A 25,708-nucleotide genomic window follows, 5' to 3' on the forward strand; every position below is an offset into this window, starting at 1 on the left:
TCAGCGCTCAGTGGTCAGTGCTCAGTACCCAGTGCTCGGTGGTCAGCACTCGGTCAGAGCTCGGCTGTCAGTGCTCAGTACCCAGCGCTCAGTGGTCAGCACTTGGTGGTCAGAGCTCGGTGGTCAGTGCTCAATACCCAGTGTTCAGTGGTCAGCGCTCTGTGACCAGTGTTCAGTACCCAGCGCTCGGTAGTCAGTGCTCAGTACCCAGCGCTTGGTGGTCAGTGCTCAGTACCCAGTGCTCAGTGGTCAGCGCTCGGTGGTCAGAGCTCGATGGTCAGTGCTCAATACCCATCGCTCGGTGGTCAGCACTCAGTGGTTCAGTACCCAGCACTCAGTGGTCAGTGCTTGGTGGTCAGTGCTCAGTACCCAGCGCTTGGTGGTCAGCGCTCAGTACCCAGCGCTCAGTGATCAGTGCTCAGTGGTCAGAGCTCGGCGGTCAGCAGCCAGTACCCAGTGCTCAGTGGCCAGCATTCGGTGGTCAGCGCTCAGTACCCAGCACTCAGTGGTCAGTGCTCGGTGGTCAGTGCTCAGTACCCAGTGCTCGGTGGTCAGCACTCGGTACCCAGCGCTCAGTGGTCAGAGCTCGGTGGTCAGTGCTCAGTACCCAGCGCTCAGTGGTCAGTGCTCAGTACCCAGCACTCAGTGGTCAGCACTCAGTGGTCAGAGCTTGGTGGTCCGTGCTCCATACCCAGCGCTCAGTGGTCAGTGCTCGGTGGTCAGAGCTTGGCAGTCAGTGCTCAGTACCCAGCTCTCGGTGGTCAGAGCTCGGCGGTCAGTGCTCAGTACCCAGCGCTCAGTGGTCAGTGCTCGGTGGTCAGAGCTCAGTACCCAGCGCTCGGTGGTCAGCACTCGGTGCTCAGAGCTCAGCAGTCAGCGCTCAGTACCCAGTGCTCAGTGGTCAGTGCTTGGTGGTCAGAGCTTGGTGGTCAATGCTCAGTACCCACGCTTGGTGGTCAGCGCTCAGTACCCAGCACTCAGTAGTCAGTGCTCAGTGGTCAGCACTCAGTACCCAGTGCTCAGTGCTCAGTGCTCAGTGCCCAGCTGTGGCTGCCCAGGGTCCATGGCCAGGCACCCGTCCACATGGTGTCGGTGCGCGGGAAAAGCCCGCAGGCCCCTCGGGTTTGGGGTGTCCCCCGCCTCGGGCTCTGGCCCCTAAACGATGTTCAGCACTTAAAACAAAGTGAACGACGTTTGTGGAGGGAACACCAAGTGTAACTGTGCTGGGGAACCACAGACCCCAGAGAGTGCTGAGCCGGGCTCTTGGTGAGAAATTCTCCCCGACGGCCCCGTTTTACCCACTCATGTGGGACTCCAAGGTCCCAGCCTGTTGTCTCCGGGGGGCTGTGGCGCCGTCAGAGTCGATGGTGGCTGCACAGAGACCCCGGGTGCCGGCCTGTGCGGCGGTCCAGCTGACCCCCTGCCGTGCGTGCACCCGGCACTCGGGTCCGCGTCCCCGCTGAGATTGATTGAAAACCGCCCTCGGTGCTCACGGCGCCTCCGTGCTCGCCTGGGAACACGTGTGGGCCCCCCAGCACAGGGGTCCCCGTTGGTCCACCGGGGCCTCGCCCGGCCTTTCCTGTGCGGCCAGGGGCCGCTGGGGTCCCTCTGTGCGTCCCGGGCTCCTCCTGGGACCCCGGTCAGATTGGGCGGGGGCCCACCCCATGGCCTCGCATTAACTGAACCGCCTCTTTAGACGCCTGAGTCCCAACAGTCAGATCCTCCCGCGCTGGGGTCACCCCTTCGCTTCCAGGCGCGGACCTGCGGAGGGGCCACCGTCCCGCCCCTCATGCTTCGGGCCGAGGCTGGCCAAGGCTGGCCGAGGCCACCGCTCTGCCTGTCACGGCCGCTCCCGCGCTGCCGACAAGTGTCCCCTTCACGGGCCGTGGAGCACACGCGCTCCAGCTCTGTGTGCTTTCTGTTGGGCGTTTTGCCGTCACAGTGGCCCTCGGGCCCGGTGCGGAGGTGCTGGCTGGTGTCCCCAAGCTCAGGTTGCCGCGAGCTGCGCGGCCGAGGCACGGAGAGCTGAGCGCCGTTCAGCCCGGGGTCGTGGTGCTGTCCGTCCTGGGCTCAGCTCCCGCGTCCTCAGCGTATACTGGCCAAGACGCACCAGCCAGACACAGACGGCACAAAGTCACGTTCCGGCCTGACCGACCGACCCAAGTGTGAGTGGGGGCCGGCCGGAAAGTAGCTCTGCGTTTCCCCACGGAAGTCGCTCCGGAACCCGCCAGTTGGGTGTTCAGTCACTTCATAGGCCAGAGCTACAAATAACGAGAACCCCCGAAGCTTGGCTCAGCCCATTCAGTATGAAGGAGACGCCTTGAGCTGCCTTTCGGGTTGTTTAGTTTGCTCATTGCCCGCCCACCCCCCACCCTGGTCCCAGATAATTCTCACCACTCGTACCCTGAGTGTCGAGATGTTTGCACAACCTCCTTTATGGAGTTTGCAAAGACTTGCCTAAAATCACTAGGGTACACGGGGGGCCTGGGCGGCTCTGTCGGTTAAACGTCTGACTTCAGGTCAGGTTATGATCTCGCGGTTTGTGGGTTTGAGCCCCACGTCCGGCTCTGTGCTGATGGCTCAAAGCCTGGAGCCTGCTTCGGATTCTGTGTCTTCCTCTCCCTCTGCCCCTCCCCTGCTTGTACTCTGTGTGTGTCTCTCTCTCAGAAATAAAATAAACATTAAAAACAAATTTAAAAACTCACTACAGTACAGTTTGTTTCTTTAGAAGAGGGACCACCAAGGAAAGAAAGAATTTAATTACACGTATTTTAGAAACTGTTCCTTGAGTTCATTCTGTTCATGCATCAACTCGTCGTTCAAATTTGAGCCTTCTATGCTTAGGTATTGTTTCTTACATGTAAAAGAAATAAAAAGCACGTAATGTAATTGAGAGGAAGAAAGGAAGGGAGGGAGGGAGGGAGGGGGATGGGAGAGAGGAAGGAAGGAAGGGGGGAGGGAGGGGGGGAGGGGGGGAGGGAGGGGGGGAGGTGAGGAGGGGGGGAGGGAGGGAGGGAAGGAGAGAGGGAGGAAGGAAGGAAGTTAGGAAGGAGGGAAGGAAGGGGAGGTGGTGAGGGAGGGAGGAAGGGAGGAGGGAGGGAGGGAGGGAAGGAAGGAAGGAAGGAAGGAAGGAAGGAAGGAAGGAAGGAAGGAAGGAAGGAAGCGGAGATGGAGGGATGGGGGAGGAAGGGAGGGAGGGAGGAAAGGAAAGGAAAGGAGAAAGGAGGGAGAGGAAGGGACTCGATACACAGGAAGTCACCCACGACTAAGCCGCACCATGACTGCAGCGCTCTGAACAAGGTGTCCCAGGGGCGGCACACCATTGCCCCCAAGCGCTCCAGGCCAGGCTCCTTGAAAGGAAGAGAACTACCCATCACCCACGACACCTCAGTTGATCAGGACGCCTGAGTTTGGGTTGTCCACAAAGCAAAGCCTGAGACAAGGATCTGGGAACAAGTATTTCATCTGAGAGCGACCCCAGGGAGCACAGCCAGGGAGTGGGCCAGCGAGACAGACGAGGAGGACGGATAGCCGGTGTGTGAATGTGACGACTGTCCCCTGAGGCCCTCCGAAAAGCTGTGCACGGCATCCGGAAGTGCCCTCCCGCCAGGAGCTAGGGAGCTGGGGTGCCCACCCACCACCCTGTCTGCGCTGGCGGAGGGCCTCTCCCAGGGCGTTAATATGCGTGGGCCAGGGACATGCCTGTGGCACAAGAATGGACTTGGGCAGGGGACACGGGGAGCTGCTAGTGAGTGTAAGACCCAGCTGTGGGGACCCCCCGGTAGGGCCAAGGGGATATGGGTGGGGCACTGATGTCTCCATTTTATGGATGAAAAACGGGAAGCCACGTGCTCAAGGTTACCCAACAATAACCGGGAGAGATGGTGTAGTAGTTACGTTTGCTGTGTAACAAATTATCCCACACCCTAGAAGATATAAGCAGCAACACTGATGATCCCCCATGGTTTCTAAGGATCAGGAATTCAGGAATGGCTTGGCTGGGTGGTCCTGGCTTGGGGTTTCCCGGGAAACTGCAGCCATGTTGTCAGCCAGGGCTGACGTTATCTGAAGGCTCGATTGGGTTGGAGGATAGGCTATTGGCAGGAGGCCTCAGCTCCTCATCAGATGGGCAGTGTCTTCAATACCCCAATGTAGAAAGAAACAAGCCGTCACCTCTGCTGTGTCCTACAGGTCATGCGGACCAGCCCAGCACAACACAAGCTGTGAATACCAGGACAGTATCCATCAGGGGCCTGCTTGGAGGCTGGCCACCGTAGATGGGGTTCGAACTCCCCTTTTCCTGTCTTCAGTGACCATATTCCTTTTGTTACACGCGGCCATATTTTCGTTTTGCAGGACAGGGGAGTATCTTGTAAAGGCAATACTGAAACTCAAATCTGCGTGCTCTGGGAGGCTTTGGTAAGCTGTGAGGTCGTGCCCTCCTCCTTATCCAGCTCCCGGGAAGAATGAGCTCACGCTTGTCAAGGTAGGGGTGGTGGGAGCAGGAGTGAGGATACAAGGCAAAGTTGTGAGACCCGCCTGGGATGGGCCGTGGAGTCCCCTCCCCAGCCCCCATCCCACACCATGCTCAGGGCTGGGTCGAGCTGGACTCCCGTTGAGGGGCTACTGATTTGGATTCCCTTATGGGCTGGGCCCCAAGCCGGAGATGGGCTCTAGAGGACCCTGGGGTGCTGGGACGTCACGCTGCCCTCAGACCACTCATGGGCTGGACTCTCTACGCTCCTCTTCCAATAAATTCCGGAAGGACCACCAGGGCTGCGCTCCCCCTACCTCTTCAGCAGAGCTCCAGGCAGGTGAGCGTGAGGCCCTCGAGCCTGGATCACACCCAGCCTTGTGCACACAGCACTGGGGGGCCCTCGGGACCCTGCTAGCTGCCGAGGGACGCAGGCAGCGTGGGTATAAACTTCCAGGGCTCGAAACCACCATGCAAACAATAAAATACAAGTTTATTTAAAGTGAGCTTTTCTTCAACTTCCATTCCCTCCAGTGAGAGGTTTACTCACAGTGTTGGGCGTCCTCGGTGGTTTCAGCCTTGGTTTTAGGTTTCGATTGCGACGTTAACAAGTCACCCAAAAACTCAAAGGCTTAAAACGAAAACATCTATTTCTTATTTTTTGCAGTTCTCGTGGGTCACAAAGTCACGAGGGGTCTGGCTGGGCGTTTCTGGCCACAGGTCTCTCATTCCCACACGGCATGTGGGCCGGGAACAGCAGGATGGGGCAGGGCCCACTCCACACAGTCTCATGGCCTCTCCATGTGGCCTCCTCACCACATGGTGACCTCAGGACAATCAGACTTCCCTGCATGGCTCTGAAGATCGAGTGTTCCAGCATGCATGGTGGAAGCTGTCCCTTCTTCTGTCAGAGCCCACCCAGATGCAAGAGAGGAGACAGACTCTGCCTCTTCCTGGGCATTACAAGCTTCCAGAAGGTTCCAGAGGGTTCCAGATGGCTCCAAAGGGTGCTCGGAAGTCCCTGGGAGCCCCGTATTCCCACCGGGTCTCTGAGCTCACAGACCTCTGCTGCCTTCTCCACACAGCCTACTGCAAAGGAAACCTCGCTGCTGCCCCTCCTACTCAGGGGCCACAGAAAGCACAGTGAGGCTGCCTCAGACCATTGTGTCCAGCCACCTGCTTAGCCTCTGTTCTGCTGTCCCCACACCTCAGTGGTGAAGAGGACCCCTCCCAGGTTGGAAGGAAGGCAAGCATCCCCTCTATGCTCAGATCCAGAACTTTCCAGAAGATTCTACCCTTCTTGTCCACCCGGTGGAGGACGTGGGGTGCAGAAGCCTCTTTCCAACTGGCTTCTCACCCCAGATTCAGAAATATATTTCCCCTGTTGTGACACCAGTTTGGAGATGCTGACTCCACGGTACTTACACCAAATTTCGCCGCCTTCTCTCCAGGCTTTAATTCTTTAAAACCTAAAATCCGATGATTTGATTTGATGTTCCTATCCCCCTGGGCCAAGGGCCACAAGGGGCGGGGGTGGGTGGGTAGAGTCCTCAGGCTATAAGTGACAACGTTCAGGGACAAACAGAGAAGAGGAGGAACCGGGTGAATTCTCCACAAAGTCATCCCTACACATGAGTGATCTCATTTATTCCGTACCAGTTACCAACCTTCCTTTACCGAGGAGGAAACAGATTCAGGGAGAGCCGAAGCGACTGGCCCGAGGTCACAGGTCATGTAGTACCAGAGTCCGAGATCTGTGACTTTCCACTTGGTGTCGCTCAGATATTTCTTGAATAGACGAACAGATCATTCCCAGGGTTGTCTGGGCTTCTCCCTGTAACCCAGTGCTCACATGACAACACAGGATCTGACCGAAGGACGATGATTTGAAAGCAAGACTGTTACGGACGATCTGGGCATGTGGGTGCCACGCTGATCTGTATCGACACCGACACAATGGCATGTCTTTAAGCAGCCACGTTGAGTGGTACTAAATTTGCGATTCCTTCCCTTTCTGGGTATTTTCAACCATGCTGTAATTCTCCTGTTGTGCGCAGTGACCGCTGTTAGCAGGAAGTGGCCCCGTCCTGGGCGAAGCATCAGTACTCATACAATATAGCCCATTGAGCATCCATAATGCACCTTTTAGATGTGTGTTTTCTTCCCACTCAATCTACTTTATTTAAGCATTCTCCACTTTGCACGCCATTAACTATTTTTCTGTTCTAACCCTAGTTTCCCAAGGTCCCTGGTAAAATGTCATATAAATGAACACACAAACCCAGTAAATGTGTGACCGGTACAACAAATGAATCACTTTACCGGTGTTCTGGATCGAGATGCCCCGGGACAGATGCAACATATTCCAAAGCGAGAATCGTCGCGTGAAGCGACGCCCCCTCCATGTGCCTTTCTCTCTCTTTCACGCGTGTCTTTACACCAGTATCGCTGGTCCTCTTTGTAGAGCCTCGGGAGCCCCGAGACACAGCGTGCAGGACGAGGGAAGAGAGTGATCGGCCGTCGGCCCCCCAGAGGCCCGCGCCTAACTGCCGAGCCAGCAGAGCCGCGCGTCGGACCCCCGGAACTGAGGTACGTCGACCCTTCGTCGGCAGTAGGCGCGCTTCAGACACGGGGTCCGGGCCCACGTGGGTGGGGTCTCCGCGGCGAGAGGCTTGTATCCGTTTCCTGTGGCTGCTGTAGTAAACCGCCACACACCGGGTGGCTTTAAAGGAAAATGGAGATTGCTTCTGCCACGGCTCCGGAGGCCGGAGGTGCAAAACTAAGTGCTGGTAGGACCACACTCCCCTCCAAGGCTCTAGGGGACAATCCGGTCTTTGTCCCCCGGCTGCTCGTGGCTGCTGGCACTCCAGTGTCTGCTTCCGTGGCCACAGTGCTTCTTCCTCTGCCGCCCCCGTGTTCCTTGTGAGGGCACTTGTCACCGAAGTCAGGCACCGTCGACATAACCCGGCAGAATCTCCTCATCTCGAGACCCCTCTTTCCATCTGCTGCAAACACCCTTCGTCCAAATAAGGCCACATTCACAGATTGTAGGGATGAGGCTGTGGACGTTTGTTTGGGGGCCACCATTCAGCCCACGACGCATCTTCACTGGTTTAGGGTGGGGCTTTGGACAGGGAGACCGTACCGGTGATGGGGTTTGGGGGTGGTGGGGGCGGGTCTGGAGCTGACCGCCAGGAAAGAATTCTTGAGACGTCTTTGGTGCAGAAGGACTTTGATGTCATCAGAGCACAGGGTCAGGACCCCTGGGCAAAAAGAGCTGTGCTGGGGTTGTGAGGAGTGACCTGGGAGCTGGGGGAGGTAAGGAAGAAGGGAGGTTTGCAAAAGGACTTTCATATGCTACAGAGATACTACAAATGTGTCTGTTTACTACAAGATACTGGAGGCCTTGTTATTATCGGGCTAAGGTTGTTTTCCCTCTAGTAAAGCATTAACATTGAGACAAGACAGTCGGGAGTTAATTGGAGGAATGTTATACTCTGACTATCTCAAATGTTTGTCAGTGGGCTGCAGGTTATAAAGAAATTTTATTTTATTTTATTTTCGTCTTACCTTTGTCCCCTACATCACTGTGGAGGGGAGGATGATGTGGGGGCTCCAGGAAATTGAGTCTGTGGGTTTCTGGAGGTTCGGCTCTTGGTAAGATTGCCTTTTTCTTGTGATGTACTAAGACCTTTGTAAACTGACGGAAGCTCATGTTCTGGGTGACTGATCTCTGACAGTTAGCCATTGGTTTTTCCCTTGCTTTGTCCTCGGACAGCTGCGAGTATCTGAGGAATGTCACACATACCCCACCTGGCAGGGGCGGCGTGGGGGGGGGGGGAGGTTGCCAGCTTGCGCTTTGCCCCCACCTCGCCTTTGGCCCCCTCATCTCTGGGATTGTGCAAAGTTCTCGACGTAATAGTTTAGGTTTGGTGGGCACAGTAAGGCAAGGATCTAGAAGGAGTTTTGGTGAATACAGTTGTTTGATAAGCAAATGTCTCACCAGTCGAGCAACCTCATATGTTAGAAAAAGTCCGTTTGGGAAATCTGTGGTTCAGATAACTTGGTTTTGGAGGAGTTCCTGAAGCAAACGATACCAAAGCGAGACAACTGTTGGCATCGGGCATGAGATGGGGTCTCAGCACCAACCCCAACAAGGAGCGTCCCCGCTGAGAAGGGCACTGGCCAGGCTGTGATTATCCTAGCTGGGAATCACCTGCGGATGCCCACCGAATCCTGGGATCTGGACAAGGACCACTGCTCAGTGGACGCCAGCCAGAAAACGCACATAGGGAGAGGCAGCGCCTCCTACTGGAGCCCGGCAGGAGTGAGGCCAGGGCGCTCCCTGACCCAGTGCCCTGGGTGGGGACGCCTCTGTACCCACAGATGCCTCCTTGGGGGGAAGATGGAGACATGGTGGAAGATGCACGGTGAAAATGGTGTTGAGAAGTGCCCAGACTAGGAAGCTCCGGGCTCGCCAGAAGGCACCCTAGAGCATCACCTCCCTGCTCCACCAGCAGCGGCCATGGCTCCCTGGAGCAGGTAACCCAAGTTCCGCAGTGTTCTGGAAAACACCTGGGCCGTCCCTCCGCCCCGAGTCCGCCCTCTCTCTACTTTCCCAGAGAGTCTCTGTCCTTGTCCTCTTGGACAATACACATCCAGCCCAAGACACCCTTGGTCTTGGGAGCATTAGAGCTTGTCTGGCCTTTACAAGTCCACTGTCTCTGGCTCATCAGCCACAGGGATTTCTTTCTGGAAAGGCAGAACGGTGTCACCACTGCCCACTTAGCTTTATCTTGAGAAATGGGTCACGGTGTCGCCCTGAGTGCTACTGGAGCCCAGAGGGTGGTGACATCCCTTTATCCCGTGTCCGAAGCTGGAGTGGCCTACAGATCTAATAAGACTGTGCTTGGAGATGAGGCCACTGTCCTGCATACTTTGTGTCTCCCCCAAAACTAGCGTCCCGAAGGGAAAGGATTAGAATCTGCCGGGCCTCTCACTTGCGTTGCTAAGAAATGCAAAATGATTACAGTCACCAAAGCACTACTTACGGGATGGCACTTGTAAGATCCCTGGTGGAGGGATCGGAGTGGAGTGAGCAGTTTCCGGGGCCCCAGAGTTTCCAGATCCCGCCACAACCTCACGCGTCGTCTCTGGTTGCTCCGATCTGTGACCACGGGCGGCTCCTCACCAGGTGTGCTGACAGGTGTACTGAATCACGTCTCCCCGAGCCCCTCACTCCTACAGGCGGGCCTCCCCTTCTGACAGGTGGGGGGCCGGGCGGAGCCTTCCAGCATCGCTTGGATTCTGTATCCCCAGACATCCTAACACCCAAGAGAGAACTCGAGGACCGACACGCCCCGCGCCGTCATTCGAGGCTGCCGTGAGTTTCCACTTAGAGTCACATTCCTGGTGTTACCAACCTCTCGACAGCAATTACTTTTCCACCACGTGGCTTTGCTCACAGTAGAGAATTTTCCCCACGTGCAGAGGACACCGAAGGAGCAGTGCCGCGATCTCTCAGCATCGGATTTGGTCAAGACTTAAAGAATAGTTCTCTCGTCCGTCAGTAGCTGGGTGGTCTGTAATGTAAATGTCTGTGTTTTTTTTTAATGTTTAAAACATTTTTTTTTGAGAGAGAGGGTTGGGGAGAGAGAGAGAGGGAGAAGGAGAGAAAGAGGGGGTGGAGAGAGAGAATGAGAGAGAGAGAGAGAGAGAGAGAGAGAGAGAGAGAGAGAATCTCAAGCAGGCTCCGTGATCACCGCAGATCCTGGCATGGGGCTTGATCCCACAAACCATGAAATCAGGACCTGAGCCGAAATCAAGAATTGAACACTTCACCGACCGAGCCACCCAGGCCCCCCTAAACTTATGTTTTAAATGTACCACTTGCTCTGGAGCCTACATGTTCTCAGCAGCACTGTTCCCAGTAGAAAACGTAGAAACACCCCAGGTGCCCGGGGACAGAGGAATGGATGAACTGAATGTGGTATATGTGTTTTATATATGCTGTTTTATAAATAGTATGTTCCATTTAAACATATATGTATACATAAATGGAAGATTACTCAGCCTTCAAAAGCGGTGAAATTCTGACACCTGCTACCACCACATGAATGAACCTTGAAAACATGCTAAGTGAAATAAGCCAGGCACAAAAGGTGAATCCTGCACGATTGTGCTTCTGTGAGTTCCAGGAGACATTGATTCACGGACAGAAGGTTGGTGGTGGAACCAGGGGCTGAGGGGGGTGGGGTAGCATGTGATCGGGACAGGGTCTCAGTGTGGAAACACTAAAGGGTTCTGGAGACGGATGGTGGTGACGGACAGACAGTGTGAACGTGCTTAATGCCACAGAACCCTGCACTGAAATGTGGTTATGATGGTAAAATTTATGTTAGTGTCTCTTGCCATAGTAACATTACGGGTGGTTATCTGTGCGAAGCGGGACTTGGGCGTAAGGAGGACTGGTTTTGAGGGTAAGCCTTGTGATACTACGGTATTTGACTTTTTAACCACATGTCCATAATACTTGGATAAATATTTCAATTAAAAAATCAAGCACAGGGGCGCCTGGGTGGCTCAGTCGGTTGAGCGTCTGACTTCAGCTCAGGTCGTGGTCTCACGGTTTGTGAGTTCGAGCCCCACATCGGGCTCTGTGCTGACGGCTTGGAGCTGGGAGCCTGCTTCGGATTGTGTGTCTCCCTCTCTCTCTGCCCCGCCCCGGCTCATGCTCTGTCTCTCGCTGTCTCAAAAATAAATAAAACATTAAAAAAAAAAAAATCAAGCACAGTAAGTGATCTCTTTTAGTTGGAAGAAGAGGAAACACACCTAAGAATGTGGAAAACCAGCCATCTCTACCCCACGTCTCCCATCTCGCCAGCATGAGAAATCCCTTCTTTTTCTCCCCTCACGGAACTGGCAGAGTTGTGGATACAGTCTGGAGTGACCGAGCTCTTACATCCTTTTCTTAGGAAAAGGGAATGATTTTAGTTCACGTTTTTCAGTGCACGCTCATAAACATTGTCCGATTCGATGTCATACCTTCATGTTATGAGCAGGAAGTGTGTCTTCTCTTCAGTTACAGAATAAGGAAACCAAAAAGGACGGAATTTAGTGATAAATTCCTAGCATAGACTAGGAATTCCTCAGCGCACAGTGGAACCACCCATATCACAAAAGAGCAAAGTTTGCCAAATATCAGCGACCAACTCGCGCACAGTTGGCTGTAGACGTCATTGACCGTTAGCAAACCTGTCTGTCTGTCGTGCGTTTACCTGTCATCTGTCCTGTCTTCGTGCCATCTGTCACTTGTGTATCGACCTGCCAGCTACCCTGCCTTCATCTCTGTCATCCGTCTGTCTGTCTCTTCATCTGTCATCACGAGGGTGGCCACACTTCCCGATGTGCCACAAACAGTACCCGTTTACATCCTGTGTCCCAGGTTGGCGTTCACCTCGGATTCCCCACCTGGAGCAACACCTGCTGCGATGGCCGCGTGCGGAGGGCACGCTCTATGTGCGCAAAACCCGGGCCACCGGCGGTCCGGCCGAGCGCCAGACAGGCGTGCAGCGCCCGTGGTGATGACCCGTCCCTTGCTTCTCACGTATTTCCAGCACAAAGAGTCGCCTCTCTTCCTAGTGAGGGTCTCGCTGGTGAAACAAAGCAGGCTTGCTGATGAAAGGGGGGAAACTCAGACAGGAGAGGCCAGACACGGCTAACTCTGTCCAGCGTGGGGGCAGGAGAAAGAACTCAGCCTGGCTGGCTGTGGTTTGGCTGCAGAAGGTTTTAACTGCTGGGCGCCCATTTGGCGAGGCCAGTGAGAAAGGCAGAGAAGCGTGTGAAACTCGCGTGGGAAATGCAGCCCAGGCAGCCCGGCCAGCGGGTGTGTTAGAATAACCCGTATACTCCTGCTGCATCAGCTCGGACGTTGATTGCACGGAGTAAGTCAGCAAATAGTTGTGTAGCGCGTGGTTCAGTGATGCTTTTGTTATTTAGCAGCAAACTCTTAAAACAGTAATAAACTGAAGATAAAAAGGCGAAGTGCGTATTTAGCACAAACTAACAACTGGCTTTTGTGATAGCCCCGCCCCCCGCCGCCCCGTGTGCAAATGGGAAAAAGGCAGAGAAGCTTAGCATCCACTGCAAAAGTTCACTGCCGTTGAACTTTGCTCAAAGACGACCACGTGACCGCGTGTGCAGGTGTGATGTTCACATAGTAATCTTCCAAGCATGGCTTTCTCCTTGGATCAAACGATCGCTCTTTTAAATTGGCGTCGCTCATCTTTACTCCTGAGTTTCATCACTTTTGCACAGAAGTGAAGGAGTAGATGCCATTGCACTCACTTCATTAGCGGACGAATTTCACAAGCAGCCACGTGATGCCACTTTTGTATCAGAGTCGTGAGATGTTTCTTTCCGTTTTTTAATGTTTATTTATTTATTTTGAGAGAGAGAATGCACACGTGCAACTTGGGGAGGGGCAGAGAGAATAGGAGAGAGGGAGTCCCAAGCAGGCTCCGCACTGCCCGCACAGAGCCCGACACGGGGCCTGAACTTCTGAACTGTGAGATCGTGACCTGAGCCGAAATCAAGAGCCGAAACTCCAACCAGCTGAGCCGCCCAGGCACCCTGAAATCTTCATAATAGAAAATCAGTTCATTCCAAGTAGAGTTTGATTTTTTTCTCGCATCCCATTCCTATGATCAAAATAAAGCCTTTGAAAATGCATCGTATTGTTGAAGGTAAAAAGTCTAAAATTATTATGAATGCCTTTGAAACTTCAGTTAAAAAGTTCAGCGTTAGAGTTAAAAAGTGGGGGCCGGTAGTCATACAGTACACATTTGATGGAGAACAACACTGAGATAAAAACAGTATTCACGGGGCGCCTGGGTGGCTCAGTCAGTTGGGCATCCGACTTCGGCTCAGGTCATGATCTCTCGGTCCGTGAGTTCGAGCCCCGCGTCGGGCTCTGTGCTGGCAGCTCAGAGCCTGGAGCCTGTTTCAGATTCTGTCTGTCTCTGACCTTCCCCCATTCATGCTCTGTCGCTCTCTGTCTCAAAAAAGTGAATAAACGTTAAAAAATTGTTTTTTTTAAAAAACCAGCATTTGCACTAAATTTTAAGATCTGCGGGACAAAAACATGCCCATATAAGGTACACACACAGTTACTTCCAAATATGCAGCAATATTCTGCCCATAGAAACAGAAACCCTGCCTGTCACAGTTTACGATATTCTACTTAGGCATAGAGGAACCTGACTACAAAAATCCTGAAATGAAACCAGTGACAAACTTTTTTAAAACTTGGCACTTTCTCTCCTGCTTTCCCCTGGTTGCATTTCAGAAATGTCTGAAGCTTTAGAGAAAACTGTTGAAGTATCCTACAGTGGTAAGGGACTTCTTAAAAAACACATGAATCCTCCAAATTTTGCGTGCACTTAAAAAAAAAATCAGTTGGAAATATTTAATTAAAGTAATCACAGAGTTCCAAAAGATCTTCAGCACTTGAAGATGTTCGCAAAATGCAATTATTGAAAATAAAGTCTGCAATCAGGAAGGTATTGAATGTGTTCCCGCAGAAGCAAGCATGGAGGTAAACACGTTACACGATATGAGTTCAACCCACGACAAGATTTAATTTTAAAATTCTAAAAGTGTGTCTGGGAGTACTGAGACTTACAGGAAGACTCTTTTGAGGAAGCTTCCATTTTTTTACTGGATACATTGATACTTAGTACATACAACTTCCCAGCATCCTTGGTCGGCGAGACACCCAAAAGAATCATAAATAGAGTAAACGTAGTTCACGAATTTTGATTCATAAAAATATTTGTCAGCAGAAGGTATTCCGGATGGAAGCAAAAAGGACCTGTAAAAATTTGGACTGAAATGTTAACACATTTTAACACAAAATTACTAGGGTTGACAATAGTCTCTGTTCACTGGAATAGTCCTGAGCTTACAGGTACCTCAGCACCTGCACGGGGAAGCCTTCTGGAAGCCTTCTTGCAATCTAATATATTATGAGGGGCGCCTGGGTGGCTCAGTCGGTTGAGCATCCGACCCGGGCTCAGGTCATGATCCCACCGTTTGTGAGTCTGAGCCCCACGTCAGGCTCAATGCTGTCAGCACAGAGCCTGCTTCGGATTCTCTGTCCCCCCTCTCTGTCTGCCCCTCCTCCACTTGTGTGCTCTCAAAAATAAATAATAAAAATTTTAAATAATGTGAAAAACGGAAAAAAAAAAACTGATGGAAGGTATCGAGGATTTCAAATTCATGGACCATAAAAAAAACCACTTTGAAGGAGTCTGCAGGCAATTTGATGCAAAATAAACTAGAACACGTTAAAAAACTTTGTTTTTCAGAAGAACATCAGTGATGTTATAGTAGAAGAAGATGTGGGTAAAAACAAATATGTCCAGAGAAGAGCTGTCAGGGATCATTATCCTTCCCACGTGATCATCCAGTGTTCAGATGAACAGCATCTTAAGTATGTTATGGTATAGATATGTTCTTAAATAGAAAGAATTTTAAATTGTTTTTCCTTTAATGCACATAGATTTTGGAGGTTTTTAAAAATATATATATGTTTTGAAAACAGTTTTTGAAAAGCACTGTAGGTCCACCAAGATAATGAAACGAATTTGTCAGCCAAAAAATAAGTATTTTTCACATTCTCTCCATTTTAGCATTGATTTTTCATTTCAGAATTTTCCCAGTTGGGGCCAAAAACAATTATGTGGTCAGCCCGTTGCATAACCCTTCTTGTTCCAGCAGAGATTGAGGCCACATGAAAGACCTGGGCCACCCCGGCTTTCAGCCTCACTAACTCAGCTTTGGGGGCCCAGAGCCCTCTCCAGTCTTCGTCCTGCGTTTCATTAAAATGACTAGTTTCAAGCTAGGATGACGTGGACTTGATGAGTTGTTACTGTAAATAAAATTAGGATCACTGAGTCGTTTTTCTTTTATTTCATCCTTAATCATTTATCAGACTTGTCCTTACTACCGAGAGGACACAATCTTCAGGTGCTTCCGTCCATGTTCCGTTTGAAAATCAGTCACTCCAGCAGGAACACTCCTCCCCAGTCTGCGGGGTAGCCAGCGTCCAGAATATGAGGACAAGGGGACACAGTGAGCAGCAGGGTCCTTTACGAAAACATTCGGATAGCACCGCGTGCTTTTGTCTGGACACAAGTCAGTCTGTTCTCGGGTATCTGAACGTCTGAGAGCAGAAGAGAGATTTTTGCACTGAGAGCTGCGGAGATTTCCCGGAGGAATTTTATGGACATAAACCTCTCTGGGGAGTGTGGTTAGCAAGTTCCGAGCTGGTGCTCCCGTCCAGAAACAACACAGGGCATGGTCGGGGGCCAGAGCCTCCCTCTCCTGCCCGAGGTTTGAGGGGGGGCAGCTACAGAGAAGAGGGCACAGGGAGTCAGCAGAGGCGATTAGTGCTTCTGGCTCGCAGTGGAGCCGGCAGGACATCTGCAGAGGATTTCTGGAACGTTCCCAGAGACAGCTTGTTGCCAGCCGCGTCTTGGGCTGCCCTTCCCCAAAGGCCGACCCTCAGACGGGGGTTGGGGGCCAGGTCGTTTATTTGGAGGGAACTGAAAATAGTAGTGATAAATGACAGCTCTTAAAGTAACAGTCCGCACCCCTGCCTGTTGGGACCACTCCAGCCAAACAAGGGAAAGGAAAGCCTGGCTCAGGCTCGGAGCACGGGGCTCCACCCTGCGGGGGCTCCGAGAGACACAGGACAGGCCCGTGAGCTCAGTAGCCACCACCCTCCAGCAGCCGACGTCGGGGACAGCTCTTGGAGGCTGCTGACACCCCGCACTTCCAGTCCCGCCGCATGAGTGCTGATTGGGCTCCGTCACGGGACCCTGCGACTGGACGCAGGGGCCATACCCACGGGCACCGTCGTGTGGCCCAGTCTCCTGGTGACAGACCCTTGTGTTCTTCCCGTGGTTTTGCCTTCGTGACGCTGCTGTGCTGCATGTTCCCAAACAAGTCCCTGCAAACGTGGGCCGGATTTCCTCCAGGCTCCGCCCCGGGTGCTGGAGTGGCTCTCAGGCGGGTGTGGGCGCCCCTCCAGCCCTGGGTATCGGCAGATGGCCTGCAAGGTCATCGCATCGATTGCCGCGGTCTCTGGCGGGTTCATGAATATTCCTCCCGATTCACGTCCTCACCAGCCTTTGCTACAGTCCGTGTCTCTAAGTGTTGCCAGTGATAAGTAAGCCTGTCATTTGCATTTCCATCGTCTTTAACGAGGACGTGCGTGTTGTCCACTGAATGCTTTGCGGCAAAAGTCTGGTATTGAGTGCTTGATTCCTTAACCCATGTGTGCGGCATGGGGAGGGTTGTGTGTGTGTGTGTGTGTGTGTCTGTGTCTGTGTGTGTCTGTGGATTCTCTGTTCACCTTGAGGATTTTTTCAAGCAAAAAAAAAGTCATCTACGGAAAATACTTAAAAGTGCCTTTCATGGGGAGATCATAGTAATGATGTGAACCACTGGAACACTAACGTATAAACAATAACATCCTGATAAAAAGAGAGCCCTACTCCCCCCGCCCACCCCCCAAAAAAACACATCACGATTCCTTCACATCCACTACGCTTTCCCTCGAACCACTAGCCTACATTTGTGTTCGTTAAACCGCCCGAGGCCCCAGGAAGTCTAAACACTACCAGCTCTCTGCCTGGGCCCGTGAGATTCTGAATAGCCCCCTCATGTTTTGACCACAGTCCGAGCTTTCCCGGCTCTGTGTAGCTGGCATTCCTTTTTTATCCAACCATTCTTTGGTTACTGACACATCAGGAAGAACCTCACCACCTGCCATAAAAAAAAAAAAAAAAAAAAAAAAAAAATTTAAGTCCTTTCTTAGTTTCTTAATTAGACTCAAGGGCGAGAGCTGGGCGGGAGGGAATCCCTGACAGCTCACTCATCATCTGTCATCTCGGGCCCCGGACAAACTCCAAGTCAAGGGCAGGGACAGCACTGGAGAAGCCTAAACCACAGTGCGCGTGGATAAGGTGGCCACTCGTGAGAGGGGGCCTGTGCCTGTAAAGGATTAAGCAGCAGCTCTGGGTTGTCCAAAGGCTGCACATGAAAGGTTTGCCCTTGACTGCTAAAGCTCTTAGGATATCCTGCCTGACACAAGTGTCTTTGTCTACCTGGGGCCCCGGGCCAGGCCACACAGTCAACACTGCCGACGTGATTTATGGTGGCGTCCCTGGGCCACACGGTATCAGCTTGGCCTCCGGAGGGCCCGGAGACTAAGTTCAGCCATGTGGGTGGTCAGCCACGCCTACGAAACGGACCCCAGCGAGCACTGTAGACACCGAGGTGTGAGTGAACGTCCCCGGTGGGCGGCACTCCGCACGTACGGTCACAGGTCGTTGCTGGGAGAAACGGGTGCTGTCTGCCGATTTTAGCCAGTATCCTTCTGCTGCAATAAACCCTCCCTGTGAGTGTAGCATCTTCTCTCGTTCATGAGCCCTTCCGGTGAATCGCTGGGCCTGGGGGTGGTCTGGGAGGCGCCCCGACGGCAACAGCACACAGCGCACCTTACGCCTGCCCTAACAGGACTACCCTACCCTGGACGCCTGAACAACAAACATTTATTTGTCGCTGCTCTGGAGGCTGAGAGTCCGATCGGGGTGCCTGCATACGCGGGTTCTTGGTGAGGGTCCTCTGCTTGGTTTGCACATAGATGCCTTCCCGCTGCGCCCTCCCGGGGCAGAAACGGAGACAAGCCATCTCCTTCGAGTTCCTCCACTCGGCACTCATCCCTCAGGACGGCTCCACCTTCCTGGCCCCTGCTGAAACCATCACTTCCAGGACTTCAGCACAGGAGTTTGGAGGAGACCCAGAGTCCATAGCAACCACTACCAGGGAGGACCTTCACCCTCACCCCGAAATGCTAGGGCCTTAACCCCCCCGGGAGCCAGCCAAAATTCCCTAAATGTTTACAAAGAGATCCCAGAGAGAACATTTACTACGAACAGACCACCCTCTTGCTTCCATTGACGAAATTCAGTACTCCCGGTTCGCATCCAAAAGAGTTGTTTTGGAATTGGCCCGGCCCCACAGACAGCATCCTTTAGAGATGCGTATCGTCAGTTCCTTTTCTTGCTGAACCTATTTAAGTCCTCCCGTTAATAACATCTTTTCAGGTAATATATTTGTATCCTGCGACCCAAGAGACCGTATCTTTAAAGTTTTCAACCGGCAAATAAGCATAAAAAGCATTGATTATTCATCCTGTTTTCCTCAACTCAGGTTAGAAAGTTCTTTTGAATTCGAAGAACACTGCATGGGAAGTAGCATATATTTTCAAGCGAGAGAGACAGATCACAGCATCACATACCCACGTAGCGTAACCCGGAGTTTGTAAACGCTGCACGCACGTTTGCATGGAGATAAGTCGAGGCATAAGACCTTGGCGAGGGGCTCCGGGGTTGGGTGGACAGAGTTCAGCGCGACAGTGACCGTTAGGCCAGTGAGAGCCCGCGGCTCTGTGTTGCAAGAGCGTGGGGCCCACACCAGAGGGAGCGAGGCCTGCAGGCCACTGTCCAGAGACACCCCCTTCCACGCCTCCGCACCTTACATCTGGGAGGGATCTTACAGAGAAAAATCGCTACCGAAGACATGGTTTTAATAGATCTGAACTTCGTCTCCTACACCTTAAATGTTACTCCAAACCAACAGCTTTTTTTACTCTTGTTACTGATTTTTACTCCAAATGACAGATTTTCTGACAGCCAGGTAGAGAAAAAAGCGTTCAAACACATTCATTCTTATTCCCCAAGGAACACCTTGGTCATAGCCGCTGCTTTCCTGTTTATAAAATATATGTGATTTTTATTACACCCAAGGTGAAATTTATATATATATATATATTTTTTTATTATTATTATCACTTTCCAAAAGTCACGATAAAAGGAATCACCGGTAACCTTGGTGGACGGCAAAAAGGGAATAAAATGGAGGTGAAGCGAGGCAATTTGTCCACGGGATGCCGCCTCTTAGGCGACCCAGCCTCTCATGATTCACGGCGAGGCTCCAAGGCCACTGCCAAAACAAGGCCAGGATGCAAACCTTCCGGGTAACCTGCACCCAACAACAGGAGGTTCCACACGGGAGCCGCGTGACTCTGGTCCCTTCCAGCTCCTACACTGACAGGCAGGGTGGCCGGGATGGGCTTCAGGTCCAGACGCACTGCCCATGCACACCCAGCTGTGCTAATCCCAGCATGCCCTTCCCCGGGGTCCCAGCAGGCCACCCAAGACTTAGAGGCAGGAAGCGACCACCTTCTTATGCTCCCGGGTTCTGTGGATCCAGACTCGGGTCACTGGGGGCGGCTTGTCACCTACGTCTCCTCCTCCAGGTCTGAGGCCTCCGCTGGGCAAACTCGAAAGCTGGGGTGACACAGTATCATGCGGCCTTTGAGCATTTTTGAAACAGGGCCGGTGCAGCCAAGGAACTGAATTTTAAACTTCATGTAATTTCAATTAGTTTACCTTTAAATGGCCTCACGTGGCTGATGGCTACCACGTGGACAGCCCACACACAAAGTCAGTTTCACTCCTGCGTCGGCATCTGGTGCCAGCTGGCCACCGGGACCCACGCTGGGCTGGTGGCCGGGATCCCCACCTGTGACCTCGCTGTGGTCCCTGGGCAGGGGCTAGTTGGGCTCCCTCATCGCATGGCAGCTGGTTCCAGGAGTGAGCCCCCCCTCCCCCAGAGAACCGGGGGGGAGTAAGCCATCACCTCGGAAACAGCCCCTCCACGGGTGTCACAGACCACGCACACCCAACCCACTACGTGTGCACTGGCTTCATCCGTTACCTCCAATGGCTGGAAAGTACGGGGGAAATTGGAATTGCCTGGAATGCAGGTTTGAGGCCAATTTCTGGTGACCCGGTTCCCCACTGTGTACGGCTAAACACGTTAGTAAACTCCTGTGCCCCAGTGCCCTCAGTCAAAAAATGTAATAACACCTATTTCGAAAATATTCTAAGAATTAAATAGAATAGAGTTGGGTTTTTTAACGCATTTTTAAAATTTATTGTCAAGTGAGCTAACATGTGCTCTTGGTTTTGGGGTAGATTCCCGTCATTCGTCGCTTACATACAACACCCAGTGTTCATCCCAACAAGTGCCCTCCTCAATGGCCATCACCCATTTGCCCCTCTCCTCCCCATCCACCCTCAGTGTGTTCTCTGTATTTAAGAGTCTCTTATGGTTTGCCTCCCTCTCTATTTTTTCCTCTTCCCCTCCCCCATCGTCCTCCGTTAAGTTTCTCAAGTTCCACATATAAGTGAAAACGTATGATATCTTTCTCAGACTGACTTATTTCACTTAGCATAATATCCTCCAGTTCCATCCACGTGGTTGCAAATGGCAGGATTTTGTTCTTTCTCGTTGCCGAGTAGAATATAGCCGTTAAAGATAGCTCATCAACATTCCACTCGATGATAGCGCCACTCCTTATGTATGCTTTTATTATAAGTAACTTGATATCCCAATTATTTTACGATTCTGTCTTCTCCCTCCTCTGTGCTCTCATGCCCACCCCATCTCAAGGGCAGAGCCTGTCCTTTATCCACATGTGTATTTCTGCTGTTTCTGATGCAGGAGGAGCGGAGTTGAATTTATATCTGCATTTACAGGTTAAGTTGTTGTCAGTAATCTGAAGCAAGAAACACTCAGAGGAGGAAGGTCCAAACCTCCATCAGGGATCCACCCGAAATCTTAACCCTGTATAAAGTGACACCACGGGTGCACCTGGGTGGCTCAGTCGCCAGGTGAGGTCATGAGCTCAGGTCAGGTCATGAGCTTGCAGTTTGTGGGTTCAGGCCCCGCGTCGGGCTCTGTGCTGACAGCTCAGAGCCTGGAGCTGCTTCCGATTCCGTGTCTCCCTCTCTCTCTGCCCCTCCCCATCTTGTGCTCGCTCTCTCTCTCTCTCTCTCTCTCTCTCAAAAATAAACATTTAAAAAAAATTTTAAAGTGACAACACAAAGCCTCAGAGATGCCTACAGCAGACCCATTGGTGCAGGCAGAGGATCTCTCCATCATTCTGTAGAAGTCGGTCACCAATGGCCAGGCATCCACGTGGTCCTAGACATAGGGAACTCAAGACTCAACCAAGAACCTGACTCATTAGCATCCTGGGAACTGACTAGAAAGCCCAGGGTTGACCTTACAGATGCCATCCATGTGCCAGCTGTCATATCACATAAAATGCGCTTAGCTGCAAGTAACAGAAAATTCAACTAACAGAGCCTTACTCGCTTGGCAAGGAGACATGTGGTGGCTGCCCTTAGCTTAAAAGAGTCGTCAAAGATCCAAGATCACTGCATTCTTCTCCTTCATCTCTAAGATGTGAGTTTTTGATCTCATGCTTGTTGCCTCATGGTCACAAGGTGGCTGCTGCAGCTCCGGGCGTCATGACCTCAAAAGCAGGAAACAATAGGGGCACTGGCCAAAGGTTATTTCCTGTAATTGTTCTCTCTTATAAACACCAGAGGAAGAGCTTTTGTTGAAGCCCATCAGTGCGTCCCCTTAGGATTGTGACATGTGACAATCCCTTGTGGCAAAAAAAGAAAAACCAAGATAGACTGGAAAGCCACCATCTGGCCATTTTCCATTCTCAAAGTGGAAGGTAAACAATAGAGAAGGGAGCTGGGAATGGTTGCTGTCTGACAGCGAACATCTCTTTTAATTAGGGCCCATCCCAGAGCTTCACCTACTCCCAACCCTGGGGAAGTAGGCTGGGGCCATCGCCTCGACCACCTAGAATCAAATTTAGTAAACAGATTCACAGTGAGCGTCCATTAGATGCCAAGCCATCTACAAGACAGAGACGGTTTTTGAGGTTCCTCGTGGAACTCACATTTTAGGGAGGATACATCGGCAGGAGGCACGTAATCATTTTCAACTGTGACAGACCCTCGCAGAAAATAAAAGGGCACGATGGGGTCGTGATGCCAGAGACGTGAATCATTCGGGCCAAAACACAGAGTAACGTTTGTGAAAAGCCACACTGAGCACCACGCACCTTTTTCAAAACTCCAGCCGCCTTCTTACTGAAAGTGACGGCGTGACTTTGCTTCCCTGCCCAGCCGGCGCCTCCGCGGCTCCTGGAAACCTTCCTTTCGGGGAAACAACGCTCCCGGCCTGTGAACGCCCCATGCAGCGCCATCTTGGAGAGACTTTTCGTTCTCATCTTTAATTTGGGAACACTTGTTCCCTCTCTGCCGGGAGGCCCTGCTTACTGTGCAAGTTCCTTTTGGACGATTTTCTTTCAGTCTTGCTTATTGATCCGACGAAGGATCCTCGTCCTCTTTGGGGACTTGGATCATTCAGCGGCTTAAGAAGAGGAGCTGGGAATATAGATACAAGCGTAAAAAAGAAAAGAACGCGGGGCGGAAACAGAGGCTTCCCGCGAGAGCGTCTGTCTGCCTTAATGCTGCCACCGGGTCGCGATGTTCTCACTCCCGCGGACCGTGTGGCCACCGCAGGTGACTTTCACGGAGCCCACGACAGAGTGAACGACAGAGCCTTAGAGCTGCAGGTGGCCTTCCAGATCGTCTCACGCCACCTTCCACGTGCTGCGGACATCCTTGCCACGATGTTCCTGATGAATGTGCGCGTGGGTTTCGGGCGGACCCGGTCCGGTACAGGGGCTCCTGTTGATAAGTGTCCGCCGTGGGCCACCCTGGCGGTCATACGCTCTTTGTTCCAGACGCCGCCCCGCGCGGGTCCTGATGCTGCTCCTGGAACCACGGCCGGCTCCCTTCTCCCGTCTCCCCGGCTCACTGCGGCCTCTGTGGACTCACCAGAAAGGCGCCCTGAGCAGTGCCCTGTTCGCAGCCCGTGTCTCGGTGCTCCCAGGAGCAACACGTGACATCACCGGTCCCCTCCCCGCCTCCCGCTCTTCTTGTCCGGCCGCTTTCTGTGGCTCCCAGGACAAGGACACCAGCCCCCTGGGCTTCCCTGCTGGCTCTCGGCTCTCGGTGGGGGGAGGGGAGAGGCTCCTTCCCGGACCCCTCTGCCACTTCCCGCCGTCCTCCCCTCCCTGTCACGTCGGGCAGGCACAGGCTCTGGTCCCTCTGCCAGTAAGCTCTGTGCCTGGGTGGCCGCCTCACCCGCGCTGGGGACTCTCGGTTCCACCTCCACGCTGGTGGGGCCCCAGCCGAGTCCCCCCCACCCCTGAGACTCAGATTCCCTCTCCCTTCCCTCCTATTCCAACAGGCCTCCTCGCTGCCACCGGCCCGGGCCCTCTCCGTGCTCCTGGCTCGGCTAATACGGCCCCATCCTTGCAATGCTCAGGCCCAGGGAGTGAGGGCTGATCAGGACCCGCCGTCCCTCTGCCCGCAAGGCCCCTTCAGAATTGGACGCTTCCTTGCCACTGGCCTGGACCCAGCCCCCAGCCCCTTTCTGCTGTCTGGGCTGCCCTTCGGGCCTCCACGCTGACCTCAGCGCTGACGGCACCCTCCAAGGTCCCAGCTTAGGAGGTAGCTCAGTGTTCCACAGGGAGTTCCTCGACCCAGTCCCCATCCCCCCTCCCACCGCTCGTGCCTCGGGGCCTTTGCTCCAGCTGTCCCTCTGCCTGGCGTGCTGGTCCTGCATCAGCCACGTGGCACCCGGGCTCCCCTCTCGGGGGCCATTCCGACGTCACATCATCTCTAGAGTCTTCCCTGACCCTTTGGCTTAAAATTGCAACCTCACCCCACGCTCCCAAGGCCCTATCCACCTCCCTCCGACCCACCATCCTGGTTAGTTTGTTGTAGTACGTGTCCCCTTACCTGCCCTGCCCCCCAGATGCCGGCTCCCTGACGGTGGGTACCGTATCCATTTGGTTCTTGCTACATGCTGGCGTCTAGAGCAGAGGAGAGCGCACCCTAAGCGTCTCCTCGCAGCTGTTGAGCGAACCCTCCTCTACCAAATCACCGCCTGCAGGCGCCTCAGCCTTTAGCAACAAGTATCTCCAGTCCTTCCGTCCCCTTCTCTCGCGACGTGCTTTCCAGACTCACCCCTCCCGACATCACAATTCTCTTTAACTGGCTGGTGTCTCTTTTTTTTCAATATTTATTTATTTTGAAAGAGACAGAGCACGAACAGGGAAGGGGCAGAGGGAGAGAGAGAGAGAGAATCTGAAGCGGGCTCTGTGCTGACAGACTTGGGGCTTGATCTCGCGAACGATGAGATTCTGACCTGAGAAATGAAGTCAGACGCACCCACCCAACTAAGCCCCCCAGGCACCCCCGTCAGCGTCTCTCTTGACCTGCGAAGGAGAAATCGAACCCAATGCCCAAATGTGTTCTGGAAAACGGACATTTTACTGGTGGTGGCAGTTCCTATGATTGGGAACCGATCTATCTGTCTGTTTACAGGAACATTGCTGCTTTGGCTCCAAGTAAGCCTGCGGTTAACTGGAACTCACAGATCTTTTCCACAAAAAATATTGCCAAGTGACATCTCTGTCTCCCACACCTGCAGAGCTGGGTGCCTTTAAAGTTCTTGAAAGGGAACGACATCAAACGCGGGCCTTCCCTAGCTTCCCGGGAGAGCCTGCGCTTCTCCAACCTCTAGATTCGTAGAGGGCTCAGGGCTCAGCCAGAATGAGGGCGCCGGGAAGCTGGATGTGAGCAGGGCTGGTTTCCCCTAAATCAGAGGTATTGGTAATACGGTCAAGGATGCGGAAGTCCTCAGTGAGGTGCCTGCCATGTGGCCCCGGACCCACCGCCTCGGAAAGAGTGGTCTCTCTCCTTCTCTGCAACAGCAAGGCAGCGACATAGTCTCACTTCTAAGAGCGACTTTCTAAGAATGATAACTAATATACAAATGAGTTTTCCATCCAACGCTCGGGTTACTCAAGGGATCAGTATTTGCCCCCACGCCCCCACCGGTCACATGCTGGTCATTATGTCTGTGGGAGCCACAGGCTCTGGTGACGGTGAATCAAAACCACAGAGTTCGCTTCCTTTGGAGCCTCCGGACATCTCCCCCTCCCAGACCCGGCATCCTGATCTAAATTCATGACCAAGGCGGGGATGGAGTGAAGGATTACGATTCTCCGTGCGGTACGTCGGATCAGATCTCAGAATTGTGAGTTCATCTCAGCCATGGTGGTCAATGGTTCCTCATTTCCATACCAGCGACAGTTGCATGAAATTTATGGCCCTGGAACTTGCTTAATAGGGAAAACGAAACAGTTCCTTGTCTCCT

General features: G+C 52.9%; 1 long non-coding RNA gene across 1 annotated transcript in view; it reads left to right on the plus strand.

The window, feature by feature from the left end:
* Positions 1–25,708, plus strand: part of LOC121017519 (uncharacterized) — a 71,927-nt gene that overhangs the window by 21,103 nt on the left and 25,116 nt on the right. The window contains exon 4 of the long non-coding RNA XR_005784793.1: positions 6,939–7,063. This is a non-coding gene — a long non-coding RNA (uncharacterized LOC121017519). The remainder of the gene's footprint in view (positions 1–6,938; positions 7,064–25,708) is intronic.

The sequence above is a fragment of the Herpailurus yagouaroundi genome, unplaced genomic scaffold (genome assembly GCF_014898765.1).
Source record: "Herpailurus yagouaroundi ecotype Mexico unplaced genomic scaffold, PumYag 216, whole genome shotgun sequence".
NCBI classification, from domain to species: domain Eukaryota; kingdom Metazoa; phylum Chordata; class Mammalia; order Carnivora; family Felidae; genus Herpailurus; species Herpailurus yagouaroundi.